We start from the raw sequence: 19,273 nt of genomic DNA, 5'->3' as shown, positions 1-19,273 counted from the left end.
AGAGCCTTTTTTCTGTCCTAACATGTGGTCTATCTTTATGAATGACCCATGTGCACATGAGAAGAATGTATATTCTGAAGCTTTGAGTTGTAATTTTCTATAAATGTCAACTAAATCCATCTCCTGTATTGGGTACATATATGTTTACCAGGGTTATATCCTCTTGTTGGATCAAGTCCGTTAGTATTATGTAGTGACTTTCCTTATCTCTTGTGATGGCCTTTATTTTGAAGTCTATTTTGTCAGATTTGAGTATTGCTATCCCAGTTTGTTTGTTTTTTCTTTTCCATTTGCATGGAAAAAATTTTTGCATTCCTTCACTCTCATCCTGTGTGAATCGTTTGTTCTGAGGTGGGTCTCTTGTGGACATTATTTATTTGTGTCATGTTTTTATATTCATTCAACTACCCTATGTTTTTTTTAATGGAACATTTAATCCATTTACATTTAAGGATATTATTGATAGGTACTTATTTATTGCCATTTTAATTCTGTATGCCTATGTTTCTCTACTTTTTCTCATTACAGCAGGCCCTTTAGCATTTCTTGCATTGCTGGTTTGGTAGTGATAAACTCCTTTAGACTTTTCTTTTGCACCATTTATTTTAAATGATAGCCTTACTGGATATAGTAATTTTGGTTTCAGATCCTTGCTTCCCATTCCCTTGAATGCTTCATGCCATTCACTTATGGCCTATAGAGTTATTGGGGTTCCTTTGTAGGTAACACGTTCCTTTTCTCTTGCTACCTTTAAGATTCTTTATTTCTCTTAATTTTTGGCATTTTAATTATGATGTGTCTGGGCATGGGCCTATTTGGGTTCTTTTTGCTTGAGACTCTATGCCTCCTATACTTATGTGACTTTTTCCTTCACCAGGTTTGGGGAAATTTTTGCCATTATTTCTTCAAACACATTCTCTACTCCTTGATCACTTTCTTCTACTTCTGGCTCTCCTATTATGTGATTACTAGAGGCCCAGTGCATGATTTAATCATGCACCTGGTGCACCAGCGGGCTGGCTGTCCTCCGGTGCCCCAGGCCTTCCGAAAGCCTCCGGCGCTGCGGAGGCTTTCGAAAGGCCTTGCGCCGGAGCAGACAGCCGGCCAGGTCCCCCGCTTTGGCCTTTGATCACGGGGGAGCTGGCCGGCTGTCCTCCGGTGCCCCAGGCCTTCCGAAAGCCTCTGGCAGCCATGGTACAGACGCTGAGCTCGCGGCGCCAGTGGCGCCCGAGCTCAGCGTCCTGCTGGCCCAATCAGCTACCCCGGCCACCCTGAGTCCCGCCCCCTGCGCCTCCTGCTGGCCCAATCGTGGGCGTAGCGGAGTGATGGTAATTGATATATTACCATTTTATTATGTAGGATTGTTACCTTTCATGTTGTCCCACAGATTACTTAAGCTGTGCTCCTGTTTTTTAATTGTTTTTTCTTTTTGGAACTGTGATTGTATGATTTTTTTCTATCCAGTCTTCTAACTCACTGATGTGATCCTTGACTTCCCCTAATCTGCTGTGTATTCCTTCAGCTGTGTTCTTCATTAGTGCTCTGTCATTCTTCATAGTTGTTATATCTTTTCTCATGCTGTTGAGCATCTTTGCTATCATTATTCTGAGCAAATTTCTTATCTCCATTTCATTTATTTTCTCTTTTTTCTTTCATTTGTGGTTGTTGTTTTTTGGCTCCCCATTTTGGCTGCCTGTTTCGGTTTGTGACTGCATAGTAGACCTGCTAAGCTCACAATTTCTAGTGCAGAATAGTGTCAAATGCTGTTTCTGACTAATCAGATCAGGTAAAGACTCAAAGCCTCTAGAAACTGCTTCTGCCTGCAGATTGATTAGATTCAGTCTTGTGTAGCCTCAGGCAATTGTCCACTGGTGGGGCAATAGGTTTTCCAACAGGGTGGGGCAGTTGCTTTTCCCTGGAGGCTAATTGTCATTCTCAGTCTCTTAATGGGCCTCAGAAACTCCACAGAGTGGGGCACTGTGTTTTCCAATAAGGTGGGGTAATCGTCTTCTTCCTAGGCAAAAACCGCCTTGATAGCAAAGGTCTGCCTGATAAAGATGTCCTCTGCAGCCTGAAGGAATGACTCAGCACCAGAAACTGGGGTGTCTGCTTTCTGAACTCCCACCCCAGACCCCCCAACTCTTGCCTTTGCTCTCACAGCTCCAGTCCACTCTGTCTTACCCCTACCAGAGCCCAAGGTGAATGGCTGCATACAAAATTTTGTGTGTTGGCTCTTTAGCTGCTTTTCACAGCCAGATGTTATGTGGTCACCTTTGTCAGTTCTGGTGTTCTCTGCTGGGGTGCCCCATTTAGGGTTTTAGACCCCAGAGTTCTCTGTGGCAATCCCCCAGAGCTGAGATATCTCTCCGGAACTTCAGCTGCTGTCTGAGCACAGCCAGCCCTTTCGCACCTCCACCCTTCCTGTCAGTCTCTATGGGGTTTCCACTTTCCATCCTTGGTTATCAGGGTTCTTTCCAGCTCATCTTCAGTTGATTATTCAGGATGTTTGTTTGTTTTTGGTATTTTAATTGTTGTTCCAGTTTGGTCCTGGGAGCATGTCTGTGCAGCATCCACTTACTCCACTGCCATTTTTAATCTTCTTCTCTGGTCTATTTTATTTGGTTACTTCACCAATCATCTTTTGTCCCAGACACATCACCACTATCACAGATGTGTAAGCAGTTGACACTGCAAAATACAGAGATAACCCTCTGCAGTTGAACAAGTGTTTTGTTCTGCTGGAATTTTTTTTAATAACTAAAAACTGATTATTGAACAGATGTAGGAAGGGAAAGGAAGATGAAAAACAGGCATTATTATCCCTTCTCATTCATAATTTTATTAATAAAATTTGAATAATATCTGATGACCCTTTTCTTTATTATATTTAAAATTAGAGACTCAAAGTATATATTTACTTAGTTTTGTTTCAATATGCAAGTTTTAGTATATAATTGTTTTCTTCCATTTGATTGTTAGACAGAACTGCTTCATAGTGTTTATGCTACTAACAAAAATGTTGTCAAATTTGGGGGCTTTGCTTAATGCATTTAAGATTTTTTAGTATATTCAAGTTTTGTCCTTTGTGTCACTCTTCTGAGACTATGTCTGTAGTGTACAAACATTTTTGGAATGGGGCAGACATATGGAAAATCAACTTTGATACTTATGTTTTAGTAAATCCATGTTTACAGTTAAGACTTTTTCTGGGAAATGCTGTTTTTGATTTTGAAACTTTGGTATTTTTATATAAATGGATTATAGAAACTTATCAACTATTTCTACAAATGTATCTATAAACCACAAAACTCACTCAAGCTGAATTTGTAGGTTAAATTGTTTAAGTGATATCCTTGGCTCTGTAATTTATTTCCAAAATTGGCTGAATTCTCTCTGGCCAGTGTAAGTCAGTGGTTGAACGTCTACCTATGAACCAGGAGATCATGTTTGGATTCTCAGTCAGGGCACATGTCCAGGTTGTGTGCTGTAATCTAGAATCAGAAGCAGCCATGATTTATTTCAGGTTGTGGGCTCAGTACCCACTGGGGGGCGGGTGGTATAGGAGGCAGCCAATCAGTGATTCACTCCCTTCCTTTTCCTCTCTAATATATATATATATATATATATATATATATATATATATATATATATATATATATATATTCAAATAGCTGAGTTCCTTTAGGTACTGTGACAACATATTCAGAATAGAAAACATTGACCAGAGAAGTAGAGAAGAAGAAAAAAAAATCTTACATAAAAGACTTTTTTTAATCCTGGATGAGGCTTTTTACCATCTCAACTGTAAACAGACAAAATTCTTAGTAATCTTCCACTTTAATATTGGGAGTAGTTTGTCAAATCTTTGTCACCTTATGTGGACTGTAAGAATGTTGTGGAAAAAGTAAATGGAATAATGAGCACCATGTTTTCTCTGATTTCTTCTTTCTCTTAGAAGAGTATATTAATTTATTCTATTCACTTTTCAAAAATGTGGTATCATTTATGCAGGTATATTTGACCCTTGAACAATGTGAGGGTTAGGGGTACCCCCATGTTGTTGAAAATCTGAGTATAACTTTTAACTATTCAAAAATGTATCTATAGTCCCTCAGTATCTATGAGGGATTCATTTCAGGACACACACCCCCCCCCCCCTTAAGCCCTGCATATACCAAAATCCATAGATGCTCACATCCCTTTTATAAAATAACATAGATCAAGGCATAGTCAGCCCTCCGCATCTGTGAATTCCAGGGATCAAAAATACTGTTTTCCATCCTCAGTGATTGGAATCTGCAGATGCAAAATCCAGGAATGCAGAGGTTCCACACTAATATTTATTAAAAAAACTCTGCCTGTAAGTGGATGCATGCATTTCAAACCCATGTTGTTCAAAGATGAACTATATTTTTATTTCCTTTTGATATCCATGATAATTATCTTTTAACTGCAAGAAATTGGAGTGACACTTATAAAAGTCTCCCTTTTGAGGTAAAAAGGAAGATGAAAAACAGGCATTTTATTTCTAGAGTGAGAATACATTCTTACCCCCAGAAAGGAGCATCAGTCCTGAAAGATCAAGAAGAGAAAGAAAACAATGATTAGGCTTAGCTGCACTAAGATTCTCAAGAAGGACTTTAAAGGTTCTCTCTTTCCGGACCTGGTGGAGCGGAAGGCCCATCATGGGAGTCGACATCCGCACGACAGAGACCGAAAGGTTCGGCCCAAGGAGCCCAAGAGCCAGGACATCACCTAAGGCTGCTGGTCCAGCTGTACAGGTTTCTGGCCGGAGCGACCAGCTCCACTTTCACCCAAGGGGTGCTGCAGAGGTTGTTCCTGAGTCGCACCAACCGGCCGCCTCTGTCCCTTTCCCGGATAATCCGAAAGGTGAAGCTTCCTGGCCGGGAGGCCAAAACCGCCCTGGTTATAGGGACTAACTGATGACGTGAGAATCCAGGAGGTGCCCAAACTGAAGGTGTGTGCCCTTCGTGTGAGCAGCCGTGCCTGGAGCCATATCCTCAAGGCTCGGGGCCAGATTCTCACCTTCGACCAGCTGGCCCTGGACTCCCCCCAAGGGCTGTGGCACTGTCGTGCTTTCTGGTCCTCGCAAGGGCGGAGAGGTGTGCAGGCATTTCGGCAAGGCCCCGGGAGCCCCCCCCCCCCCCCCCTCCCAAACCCTACGTGCGATCCTAAGGCCGGAAGTTTGAGCATGCAAGAGGCCGCCGGGCCAGCCTCGGCTACAAAAACTAACCCTAAATCCTATCATGTTATTAAAAAGGTTTTGGATACTGAAAAGAAAGAAAGAAAGAAAAAGAACTTTAAAATAAGGAGCTAAAATAATTAGAGCCTGGGGAATTACAATAGATCATGTTGAAACTTCTGCTTTTAAATGAGTGAATTGAGGCACAAAAAGATAATAACACATGGTCACTTTTTTCTTTCTTCAATATATCTCATAGTCCAAGAGTTCCAGGAGTTGGTCCACATGGGTAGATTAATCATCTTACTGCTGTTGATGCCACCCAGGTCCTCTTAATAGAAAGAGGCATTTTACGTGATAGTTGGAAAGGATTTGAGAGAGACGCAATTGTAGAACTGTAGCAGTGCAACCTTGTGCCTATTTTGTCTTACTTATTCCACCATGGACTAATTGTTACTCCTGACTCCTTCCTTTGGACAATTATTATCAAAACATTTTGGGCCAAGGCTATAATCTAGAATCAGGAGCTGCTATAGTTTATTTCAGAAGAATTGGAGACAGATAGAAACCAAATAGTTTACAGCAGCAAAGGAAACAAAAGAAGCACTTGGAGATCTTAGGTATAACCTGGCCTTAACTGACCCAGGGTAGCCCCACTCAGCTTCACTAATGAACTTTGACTACAAGCAGTGTAATAGTGTGATGCTGCTCACTGTTAGATGCCATGCCCATTTGCCATTGGAATTAGGGGCATATTTTGCTAGAGATGATAGAGGTAGTGGAATCACAATCTTCTGATCTAATATTTTGCTATCTAGCCCTCTGAGCAAGAACTATTTGGTCTTTATTTGCTTGCCAACTTCAGTATAACCCATCCATACTTTGTGCTAGGAAATGCATTTTTCAGAATTATTTACACATATAGCTTGAATACCAGTGTCTCCCTGAAATTTTTTTATCATTACTTTTTATTTTTACAATTGCAGTTGACATACAATATTATATTAGTTTCAGATGTATACCCCAGTGATTAGACATTATGAAACTTATTAAGTTATCATCCCCAAAAATCTTATACCCTTCTGACCCCATGCATAGTAACTAGAATATTATTGACTATATTCCCTATGCTGTACTTTATACCCCAATGACTATAACTACTAATTCGTGCTTCTGAATCCCTTCACCTTTTTTACCCATCCTCCCAACCGCCCTCCCATCAGGCAACCATCCAAATGTTCTCTGTATCTATGAGTCTGTTTCTGTTCTGCTTGTTCGTTTATTTTGATTTCTAGATTCAATTATTGATAGATGTGTATTTATTGCCGTTGTATTGTTTATATGTTTTTTACCTTTTTTTTTCTTCTTAAAAAAAACCCTTTAACATTTCATGTAATTCCAGTTTGGTGGTGGTGAATTCCTTTTCTGAAGTTCTTTCTCTGACCTTCAATTCTAAATGATAACTTTTCTGGATAATCTTTGTTGTAGGTCTTTGCTTTTCATCACTTTGAATATTTATTGCCACTCTTTTATGGCCTGCAAAGTTTCTGTTTAGAAATCATCTGACAGTTGTATGGGTGCTCCCTTGTAGGTAACTAACTGCTTTTCTCTCTTTGTCTTTAACCTTTAGCATCTATCTATCTATCTATCTATCTATCTAGATACACACACACACACACACACACACACACACACACACACACATACACTAGAGGCCCAGTGCACGAAATTCGTGCACGGGGGCAAGGGGTGTCCCTCAGCCCAGCCTGCACCCTCTCCAATCTGGGACCCCTCAAGGAATGTCCGACTGCCCGTTTAGGCCCGGTCAGGTAGGATTGGGCCTAAACGGGCAGTCAGACATCCCTCTCACAATCAAGGACTGCTGGCTCCCAACTGCTCCCTGCCTGGAGGAAGCCAAGCTTTCCCCCCCGTTCTGGCCTGCCTTAGCCTCTGCTCAAGGCTACAAAGTTTCAATTATAGAAGATAAATCCCAGATACCAGGGCCTCCGCTTCTGCCTGCCAGCCTGATCACCTCCTAACCACTCCCCTGCCAGCCTGATTGATGCCTAACTGCTCCCCTGCCAGCCTGTTTGCCCCTAACTGCCCTCCCCTGCAGGCCTGGTCACCCCTAACTGCCCTCCCCTGCAGGCCTGGTCCCCCCCCAACTGCTCTTCCTTGCAGGCCTGGGTCCTCCCTAACTGCCCTTCCCTGCAGGCCCGGTCGCTCCCAACTTCCCTCCTCTGCCAACCTGATCACCCTAACTTCCCGCCCCTGCAGGCTTGATCACCCCTAACTGCCCTCCCTTGCAGGCCTGGTCCCTCCCAACTGCCCTCCCCTGCTGGCCTGATCGCCCACAACTGCCCTCCCTTGCATACCTGGTCCCTCCCAACTACCCTCCCCTGCTGGCCATCTTGTGGCGGCCATCTTGTGTCCACATGGGGGCAGTCATCTTTGACCACATGGAGGCAGCCATCTTGTGTGTTGGAGTGATGGTCAATTTGCATATTATTCGTTTATTAGATAGGATAGAGGCCTGATGTACGGGTGGGGGCCAGCTGGTTTGCCCTGAAGGGTGTCCCGGATCAGGGTGGGGGTTCCCTTGGGGCGTGGGATGGCCTGGTCGAGGGGCCTGTGGTGGTTTGCAGGCCGGCTATGCCCCCCGGCGACCCAAGCGGAGGCCCTGGTATCTGGGATTTATTTATCTTCTATAATTGAAACTTTGTAGCCTTAAGCGGAGGCCAAGGCAGGCCAGGGCTGTGGATACTTGGCTTCCTCCATCGCCAGGGGCAACCCTATCCTCCTGCTCTCTCCAGCTCTGTGGCTGCTGCCATTTTTTTTGGATTTATTTATCTTCTATAATTGAAACTTTGTAGCCTTGAGCGGAGGCCAAGGCAGGCCAGAGCGGGCAGAAAGCTTGGCTTCCTCCATTGCTGGGGTCAACTCAAGCCTCCTGCTCTCTCCGTGGCTGTAGCCATCTTGGTTGGGTTAATTTGCATACTCGCTCCTGATTGGCTGGTGGGTGTAGTGCAGTTACAGTCAATTTGCATATTACTCTTTTATTAGATAGGATTGGTTTCAGAGAGAAAGGGAGAGATACAAACATCAATGATGAGAGAATCATTGACCAGCTACCTCCTGCACGCCCCCTACTGGGGATCGATCCCACAACCCAGGCATGTGCCCTTGACTGGAATTGAACCTGGGACCCTTCAGTCTGCAGGCTGACGCTCACTGAGCCAAACTGGCTAGGGCCCCTTTGGCGTTTTAATTATGATGTGTCTTGGTGTGGGCCTCTTTGTGTTAATCTTTTTTGGTACTCTGCTTTCTGGATTTGTATTTCTATTTCTTTCACCAGGTAAGGGAAGTTTTCTGTCATTAGTTTTTTCAAATAAGTTTTCAAGTTCTTGCTCCTTCTCTTCTACTTCCGGCATCCCCATGATGCAAATTTTGGTACACTTAAAGTTATCAAAGAGGCTGTTTACAAAGTTATCTTCATATTTTTGGATTCTTTTTTTTTTCTTCTTCTTCTTTTTGCTGTTCGGATTGGGTGCGTTTTGCATTCTTATATTCCAAATTCTTGATTTGATTCTTGGCATCCTCTAGTCTACTGTTGATCCTCTGCAAATTATTCTTTATTTCAGTTAGTGTATCACTCATTTCTGGCTGGTCTTTTTTTATGTTGTTGATGTTCTCATTAAGTTTCTTGAAGTTCTCACTAAGTTCTTTGAGCATCCTTTAAACCATTGTTTTGAACTCTGTATCTAGTAGTTTGCTTGCTTCCATTTCATTTAGTTCTTTTTCTGGAGATTTCTCCTGTTCTTTTATTTGTGACATATTTGATTGTGTCTGCATGTTGGCTGCTTCCCTGTATGTGTTTATATGAATTAGGTAGATCTGCTATGTTTCCTGGAATTGATAGAGTGGCCTTGTATAGTAGGTGTCTTGTAGGGCCCAGTGGCTCAGCCTCCCCAGTCACCTGAACTGGGCATTCCAGGTGCACCCCTGTGTGAACTGTGTGCACTCTCCTATTGTAGTTGAGCCTTGATTGATGTTGGCATCACTAGGAGGGATTAACCCCCCAGGCCAATCAGTTGCAAGATTAAACTGCGACTACAGTAGAAGAGCTGCTGTGCAAGAGCCAACCTATGCAGCAGGACTTGCTTCAGTGGGCCTTTGGTGTTCACTGAGTCCACCTCTCATGAAAGTGATAGGGTTGTAAAGCTGACCACCAGGTACACTGGCTCTGTGGCCTCTCAGGAGGTGCAAAGTCAGCTTCCGCTTTTGCCCTGCCTGGTGCCACCCAGCATGAGCTACAACGCAGTCTGCAGATAGCCACAATTCCTACTGGTTTTTACATCCAGAAGTTGTGAGGACTTCTCTTCCTGGCACTGGATCCCTGGGCTGGGGCCCCTAGTGTGGGGCAGGGATGTCTCACTCCTCAGGGAAACCTCCACAGCCAAGGTATTTCTCCTGAGTTTAAACTGCCGCACGTGGGTGTGGGACCAGCAGGTTTCTTGATTCTACCCTACCTCTCTGCCCCTTCTACCAGCTTCTTTTTTAATTACCTAATTGTAGGACTTCCGTTAAGCTAGATTTCAGGTGTTCTGAATGATGGTTGCTCTGTCTTCTAGTTATAAATTTTGATGTGGTTGTGGGAGGCAGCGAGTACCGTGTTTACCTAAGCTGCCGTCTTGACTGGAAGCCCTCCCTTAAAATTTCATTCCCTCTTGTCTGATTCCTGCTGTAGTTCCCTTTATGGACCTTCATCCTCTTCAAATTAATAGGCATAATACCTTGCTTATGTATTAGGTCAAAGCATTCCTACTAAGCTGGACTTTGTTCCATCTATTCATTTTCACGGTCTTCAACCTTGTTCAAGGCTTGTAATCTAAGGCTTGGACAACTCTAGTTTGAACTACAATTGAGCGTTAATTCTTGCATTATTAAGTATTCATAATCCACCCTTTACACAATTCGCAACATAGGACATGCGGCCTTTATATCAGCATCAGGAGCCTTTGTAGTTCTGAATTCCAGCAGATTCGTGAGTAGAATTAATTTATGACTTGAGAATTAAAAGGTGGAGAGAAAGAGGAGAGAGTAAATCATTTGAGAGAGGAAAGGTGAGGCAAGGCAGAAGAGAGAAGGAATGGTGAGGGGGAATGCATGCTTAAGTATCAGAGCAGCTCTTGACTATTTATTGCCTTGGGCTAGTGGTGTGATTAGAGTCATGATTTGAACCTATTTGATGGGTGTGAATCTGACACTGAGGTCTTAGGAAGTGCTCTTGAACTTAATAGTCTAGATTTGTTGTCATCTTAGCAAATTTATAATGTTAGAGAAGTCAGGAGTGGACAAGAAAATAGGCCACCTGTGCTTTTTCATGGTTCCTTTTTTCCTTGATTGAGAGGAAAACCAATATTTTGTTTTCTTTTTATGTGAAAAGAATAATGAGCCTTTATTTCCTTTCTAGTGGCTATTGTCTATATTAATTTCTTTTTTTAATATGAGAAATCATTTTTAATATCAGAGAATTTCAGTTTCCTCTGCCCATGTGCACACATATAGAATATAAAAGTTCGTGAGTAATTTCAGAATCAGTTAAATTGTTTGGCTAATACGAAGATAAAAATTTACATACTTCTAAATTTAATAGAATAAAAGTAAATAAATAAATACTTTTAATACAGTAGAAGGAAATGATAAAACTTAACTGTGAAGTTCTTCAACATCAGTAAGTTTCACGCAGCTGCAGGGATAACTTGACAAAAAGATATGTTCATCCAGATGGCCTGTCCTGGCCTCCTTCCCATTCCTGCAAAAGATATGTTATTCACTCCCAGGGTATTTCAGGGAAAGAGCTGATTATGAAATTAAAACAACCAATGTCCAATTAACTCCTGTTTTGGTCAATGTTTTCTACACAGTTTGGATAATTGGCATACTCTAGTTCCATCAAGGGAGGCAGCTGGTTTATTGGTTAATTTAGGCTCCTGGGAATAAGAAACCTGAAATGCTGTTATCAGCTCTGCACCTACAAACTCTAAGTATGACCATGGACATCTTTCTTACTTCTTTGTGTCATTAGCTTTCCCTATTTGAAAATTGGAGATACATGAGGTAGAGATTATGTAGGAGGCATATTGATATTTGTAGAGTCTTTAGGATTGTGGATTAAACAGGATGCTATAATTGCACAGAACAGAAGCCCACTCAACAAAGCTCAAGCAGGGGGGTGTTTACTAGAGACATACAGTAGGCTCTTTGGGAATCCAATGATAGGAGTGCATTGCATTTCCTTGAAACTGGAAAACTATTTAGCAAATCTTTGCTGTCTCTTCTCTCTCTTCCCTTTTCCTTCTCCATCTCTGCTTCTCTGTATGTGACTACTTCATTCTTTCAACATACTGACTCTTCTGTATACTTATCTGTGAGATGTAGCCTCGTTAAAGCAGCCCAAAAATGAAGACTTTCAGTTTCTTTGAATTTCAAATCCTAAGAGAGGAAATGAATTTGGTCCATTGTAGTCCGGTTCTCAAGAGTTGGTCCATTCCCCTGTGGCTATGGACTGGGAACAGGTTCTTTAAGAAAGAGTTGTAGGGAGGAAGAAAAATGATAGGTGTCCTTTGTACATGAAATTATTCTTTGGTTTAAGTAAACATGTTTTACAAAATTAAAAAATTAATAGCTAGGTTATTGAGTTATTTTGCAGATCCGAAGTATTTAGATGTTTAGGATATATAGAGAATATATTAACCCTTTGCACTCGCTTGCTTTTTTCTCGATTCCTTTATTCTAATGCTAACCGTGTCGAGTCACACTCGACATCCGAGTGCAAAAGGTTAAAGCATTCAACAGATAATTTTGAATGCCTCTTAGCTCTCAGGGATGGAGATACAAATGCAAAAGACAGTCCCACCTCTCAAGGAACTTCATGTGAAGTGACTGGCAAGAGAAGGGATTTTTTTTCCTTTTTCCTTTTTTTTGAGAAAAAATCCTAAAATCCTTTGGTCTGGTACTTTATCCACTAGTAATAGCACAGTTAACATTAAATGTACACTTGGAAAATGCCAGGTGTTATGCTGTTTTATACACATACTACATTTACTACAACAGCTTTGTGAGCTAGATACTATTTGATCCCTATTTTACAGCTAAAGAAACTGAGTTTCAGGCGGATAGGTAATTTGACCAAATCACCCACTGATGAATTGCAGAGTCAGGAATCCAAAGACTGTTTTGTTCTTTTAACCACTGAGCTTTGTGACTTTTCTAATAAAAAAAAAACACAAGAGACTTAAAACAATAGAGAAGTAGGGAAAGTAATCCAAAATTCTCAAAGTGCTGCAAAAACATTTGCCTTATCAAATGTTTCCAAATTCACTTTTGTCATAGTCTGTGGCAATCCTATATAATCCTATGTAATAAAGAGCTAATATGCAAATGGTCATCACACTGTCACAGCTCTGACACTCAACACTGGGGAGAGAGGAATGGGGACCAGCCAGGCTGCGGCCCGGGAGAGGGACAAGCCACTGCCCCACGGTCCCGGCACTTGCAGCTGCGGCCCAGGCAAAGCCGCCCGCCCATGGTCCTCTGCGGCTGAGGCCAGCCCAGGTCCTGGTGCCTGCGGCCAGCCAGAGGGAGGGAATCCTGGGTCCTGGGTGTGGGGCGAGGCAGAGGCGGTTAGGGGTGATCAGGCCAGTAGGGGAGCAGTTAGGAGCAATCAGGCAGGCAGAGGTGGTTAGGGGCGATCAGGCAGGCAGGCGAGTGGTTAGGAGCCAGCAGTCCCAGATTTCGAGAGGCAGATTGGAGAGGGTACAGGCTGGGCTGAGGGACACCCTCCTCCCCCCCCCCCCCCCAGTGCATGAATATCGTGCACCAGGCCTCTAGTTTACTATAAGAGGAAAGCCTAGAATTCAGAAGACCCTAATAGGGTTTTTGGATGAGCCTCTTACTCACCAAATGAACCAATCACTCCATTGCTCTGAACATTAGTATTCTTGTTTGTTAAATGTAAATGAGGATAATATAATATTCACCAACCCCTTGAGGAGAAATGAAGAAAATATACCTTGGTGCTTCATTTGAGGAGGAAGCATGGCTTCAAGCACTTGGGGTAAATTAAAGCAGGGCTTTTTCATGTCAAGTGAAATCCATCAGAGTCAGCAGTCTGTGGCAGAGAGCTTGCTCCCAGGAGCTTTTTTACACCACTCTGACCAGTCAAGAATTTATAAAGAATTACATCTTTGCAGCACCCACCTCACATTGGCATCCAGGCAAGTTCATTGTCTTTATTTGGCCTTCACTAGACTTCTGTCAACAGTGGAATTTAACTACCTTATCTAAACCTTAACAAGGTGATGGACTTAGTCAGTGGAATATAGCAGCTATTTCTAGGGTTTGAAGAATAACTGAAGGATTAGGTTTGTTTTCTGTATCCCCAAAAGGACCAGGGATCAGACTAATAGGAGACAGATTTTAGCCTAGTACAGGGAAGAATTTTATACTATTGCAGTTTTGCAAGTATGAAACAAGTTCTTGGAGTAATGGATAGAGCTGTTGAGCACCTCCTTGGTGTGCAGGCACTATACTGAGCATTATATGAACATGGTCATATTTATTCCTCATGGCTCCATGAAATAGGTATTGGTTTTTGCACATTTATAAATGAAACTTTTGTGAATAGTTAACTTGCCCAAGGTCAAACAATTGATAAGTGGAAGAGCCAGAAGTTGAATCCATAGCCATATGATTACAAAAGATACCACCTTGGATGATAGCCTATGGTCAGTAGACGTGTCCAGAAATAAATAATACAACTAGAGTAAACAAATATATATATATAAAAGCCAAGCGGCCTGATTAGAGCCCTGATCGCCCCTCCCACCAACCTCCTGCAGCCCCTCCCCCCAGCCGGCCCAGCCCCCGATCGCCCCCCCCCCCCCAAACCCCACCAGTATTATTGAGGCTAGGATGTTAGTTTAGCTTTTAAAAGAAGTCATTAGTCCAAGTAAATACAGTATCTGCCCCAAAAAATGTTTTTTAATAATGATAGACTAAGAGATTTGATTTGAATGATGTAATATCTTTAAACAAATACCTAAATAATAGCTTTTTGTATATAATAAGATTAAGTATCTTACTATACATTTTAGAAAACTGGGTTTTCACAATCTTATTCATCTACATAAAAGTTAGATATCTTCTAGACCCATATGACTTCTTGGTCTCCTCCAACTTAAGAAACATTATTTAGGTTTAATGCCATGCCACAAAGCAAGAGGCAATCTGAAACTTGCCTCTTCAACATAGATCAGAGGAGTGAGCATCCTTGATTTTCATATTGCTGCTAACAGCAACATGCAGACAGGATAAGAAGTAGACAGGGCACAGCAATGACACGTTAACTCATCCTGCGTCCGTATTCAAGAGTTACTTGGCTAATGTTTCTTTTTGTTGAATTGGTTTTTAGTTTTTCAGCTTTAAAGTCTTTAAAAGGTAATTTTACTACTTTTACATATTCTAATTGGGTCTTTTTATGGTAGGATATTGTTTTTATTTAGTCTAACACAGTGAAAGCTCATACTTGAAGCTTTTCAACAAATACACGTTTAAATGAGAAAGTTCATCTGAAGAATAGCTTTGACCAACTTGATTTAATCTGTCACACATAATGTAAATGGTACAGGTTCTTTAGTATGGCATTATTATTTGCCTCAGTAATTGCGTTTTTAAAATGGGCATAGAGAAGCAGTTTCTCCACTGTGGTTGACATAGTACAAAGTTAATTCATAAAGGCTTTCTTTCCCCGTTTTTTCATAACTATTTCTTACAATGAGTTGGATTTGTCTGATTTGGGGGAATAAATATTTTGATGTGATACCTCATTTCTTAATGCCTCTCCATCATAAAAATAATTTAACAAAATAATATTAAAATGTTAAATAGACTTTATTCATCTTTTCTAACAGAATACTAGTCACACATGTTTTCCAAACCCACAGATCTTCCTGTGTATGATAAAATACTTTAGTATTTTTTAATTTTGTGATTTTTTTTTTGTTTATATTCAGTACGGGGTAGATATCTTGAATTTAAAATGAAACATTATAAATAACATCATATCATTTTAAATCTTAAGATACCTTGGAATTATGACATCCCACCTCTCATTTTACATACTCAGTGGCTTCAGGAGGTTGACTTGTTGCATGTGCTATGGGGAGTGCTATCTCTGCCAGGTGCTGGGATGTAAAGATGACAAATACATAATCCTTGCCCATAAAGAATTTACACTCTAGGTAAGGGCCAGGCATAAACAAACCAAAATAAAACATTTTTAATGAGGTCATAGCAGGATCTGCTGAGTACTGTGGGTCCCAGAGATGAACAACTATCCTTGGCCTGTGGAGTTCTTGGAGGGCTACCCAAGTAGCTGTGAGTGCTCACCTGAGACTCACAGAATAAAAAAAGATACCTCATTCTTTTAGCTAGATTTTAGGCAGATGGGGTTTGTTACATGATTCAGAAATACATTACATGATGTATTTTTTAAGTTTGATATATTTCAAACTTACTGGTGATGGGGTAGGGCTGTGTGGTGAATGGATAGAGGGGCACTAAGCAGAAAGGTCACTCTTTATTCTGTACCACATTATTTCTCACAGTTATGTTTTTATCCTCATGTGTAATGACAGGAATATAAAACAAATTCTTTATTGTATAGAAATGCTACAATTTAAAAGCATGGTAAAAACCAAAACAACAAAGCAATATATAAACAATAGGAAATATTGATATAAAAATTTAAGTAATTGATACTAGAGCTGAACAAACTACTAAACAGAAGTGAGAAGTATAATATACATTTGCCATTTTACGTATCATTCTATCTCAAACCTACAAAAAGACACAAAAACAATGTGTGTAATAAGAAATTGAGATTCTCAAAGGCTAAAGTATTTTATGTTTCAGTGTTAAAATGTTTAACTTTATTAATAATGCTAATAGTAGATAATAGTTTTTTTAAATTATTTTAATTGCTAAAGTTTTTGGGGGGGAGGTGTCTGTCTAATAAGTAAAGTCAGAAGATCCCTAACCTAGTCACCTAGACTGCTTTTCTTGTGCAGCTCATACCAACTTCTTCTAAAGCCTCCTTACTACCACCCCCTTTCATTCTGAGTCTGTGTCTGAGTGTCAGGTGTCCTGGCAAAGGCCACTTATAAGCGGTCCCTGCTGTACAACTAAATATCCCTGAGACCTGGATAGCAGCAAACCTGGGTCTCAGATTGGCAGTTACTGGCTACAGTTACTGAGATGATTACTGCAGGCAGTTGCTTATGTGTACAGAGGGGCAAAAGAAAGGTCTGGGGACAATATGGGTGGCAATTTCTTCAATAAAAATAAAACTTTATGTTTAAAATAAATAGTCTGCTAATGGTATGCCAGTAACTTTATTTTTCTATTTGGAGTATGTATTTTAGAGTCACCTATGAATGTTTTAAAGGCGGAAATTATCCAGGTACATTGCGTATTTTCTTATTCTTTATTAATCCTCTTTCTGGTTTATTGAATTCATATTGACAGATAGCACTATATCTGTCTAAGAATTGGGTCTATAGTGGTAGTTCTCAGTCACAGACTGACCAAAACCTTCAATCTAGAAAGCTTGTGTTTGGGCCATTATGGGCAAGAGTAACGTCAGAGTTCATGGTTCATTCACAACAAGGCAGTACTTTCCAGACAGCATATAAAGAAGACATATTTACTAATTGATAAATGATTCCTTAAATATACCTTAATAGTATATTTTATAAAGAATTTTATTTATTTTAAAAGGAAATATAACCATAGATCCTGTGATCAAGGGTTGATGTATAAATTAGTGTCCATTACTAGTATTTTGTATACCAACACTATTTCTGCCTGGTAAAAGAAATTCCATTTTCAGTGGTATTTAATTTGATATATTTTTTCCTTTTTACTTTGTTATTGAGAAATGAGTAGTCTTTCTAGGATATATGAGTTCTGATATTTTTATTCAAACCCATTTAATTCATGAAAAAACATTTTTGCAAAATGAAAAACTGATCATTCAGAACATTTACATGTGTACATGTATCAGAATTTGCAAATTATATGAAGAAAGCTATAGTAGGTGATACATGAGTTAACAAGGAAAGCTTTTATATTATAAATTTACTTCAACAGCATTATGAATACTTAGTGATTTTTTTTTATCAAACTGCTTCAATCATTCATTACATAATTCTTAGTTTCATAAATGTAATTTAAGGTAAATTTAATATCTTATTTGAGTAGCTGAAGCATGAGTTATAGTTTTGTTGGATAATTATGTTGGTTTAGTAATATATTCCCTTAAGAATCACTCTTATTGCTGCTGTTGATGACCAAAGTTTCTTCCTATATGCATACTTTGGAAAGTCTCATACAAGACTATGGATACATAATAAAACTTTGGTGGTTCAGTCAATTTTTAGCAGTTGAATTTGGGAAGAAGTGGCCCAAGATATTGAAGAATATACAGTTTCCATTTCAACTAATACAAAAGTTTGGAGGTGTGGGGAGCTTGGTCAATTCAGCGACCTGCAAGTTAAATTAATTTCAAAATTGTCACATGGCAGTGATTAGTTATAACAAACAAACCATAAAATAAATGAATATGCAAACATAGATACACACATAAAAACTCATGATTCTGAAACACACTCCCAGATTCTTCTCTTATTCTGTGATCCAGTGTAACATTTGTAGCAGAATATATGCTTTGTAACAAAAATTACATGAAGATCTTGTCTTTAAAGATGGAGAACATTTTTAGAATAGAGTGTACCCTGTGAGTAAATATAAAGTGTCTGGTATGTATACTAAAACCCCAGGAGTTTTGATCAAATGCCTGCTGTTACATCAGTTCTGTTGGTAATTTTTCTTCCTGATGTGTGACCTTGACCTTGTGCTGTATCTGTATATCAAATCTGTTTTAGGGAGGCGGGGGGTGGGGGGAGACCATAGTTGATGTGCTACCAAAATAATTTGTTAAGCCCTAGCCAGTTTGGCTCAGTGGATAGAGCATCAGCCTACAGACCAAAGAGTCCCAGGTTCAATTCTGATCAAGGACAGTACCTTGGTTGCAGGCTCCTCCCTGGCCCGGGCCCTGGTCCGGGTTCGTGCAGGAAGCAACCAATCGATATGTTTCTCTCACATTGATGTTTCACTCTCTGTCTTTCCCTGTCTCTTCTACTCTCCCTAAAAATCAATGGAAAAATATCCTCGGGTGAGGATTAACAAAAAAAATAATAATAATTTGTTGTAATTTTGATTTAAAATTATTTTTTAATAAATCTTAGAGGCAGAATTAAATAGAAGGTGGATTTTATTGAATATGATTCATGTAGCTAAGCCTCTGATGATAATTAGAACAAAGAAGCTCTTATCAATTCACTGTATCAATTATGGGGGATACTTGTTTCTGTTGCCAGAACAATCATTCCACCTCTCCCATGAAGTTCTCTGTCATTAGGGATCCTAATTGCATTTTATTCACTATGTAGCCATTGTGAGATAAGAAAAAGATTCAGTTTGAATATAAGCTCATATCCTATCTAATAAAGAGGGAATATGCTAATTGACTGCCATGCCCTCAAAGATGGTGGCGCCCAGAACCCTCAGTCCCACTGGGGCAGCAGGCGCACGGCACAGCCCAGATGGGGCTGCTACTCCACGCACCTTCCTCCGGAGTCCCCCAGTCCCCTCAGCCCCGCAGCCGTCCAGGGCCGGCCCGAGGCACAGGCAAGCCTCGGATGTTGGCTGCCCAGCTGCCCAGGGCTGCCCAAGGCTTGCGCTGCCGGCAGTGGCAGCAGCAGAGGTGTGATGGGGCATCGCCTTCCCCTGATCACCAGGTCACCTGCCCCTGAGGGCTCCCGGACTGCGAGAGGGGGCAGGCAGGGCTGAGGGACCACCCCCCGTCCAGTGCATGAATTTTCATGCACCGGGCCTCTAGTTTAGCTTATAAATGAGCATCTGTTTGAAATTTGATGATTCCATTAA

At 40.8% G+C, this 19,273-nt stretch overlaps 1 protein-coding gene and 1 pseudogene across 2 annotated transcripts in view; both read left to right on the top strand.

Annotated features, from left to right (window-relative positions):
• The window catches only part of NRIP1 (nuclear receptor interacting protein 1), a 115,058-nt gene that overhangs the window by 80,216 nt on the left and 15,569 nt on the right, over positions 1 to 19,273 (top strand). The window lies entirely within an intron of this gene.
• On the top strand, positions 4,686 to 6,979 carry LOC307094318 (large ribosomal subunit protein eL18-like; annotated as a pseudogene). Its single transcript has one exon. The product of its transcript is annotated as a large ribosomal subunit protein eL18-like (transcript).

Source organism: Cnephaeus nilssonii (genome assembly GCF_951640355.1).
Source record: "Cnephaeus nilssonii genome assembly, chromosome: 3".
NCBI classification, from domain to species: domain Eukaryota; kingdom Metazoa; phylum Chordata; class Mammalia; order Chiroptera; family Vespertilionidae; genus Cnephaeus; species Cnephaeus nilssonii.
The sequence above is the reverse complement of the archived record's forward strand: the minus strand, read 5'-3'. Positions and strand labels throughout refer to the sequence as shown.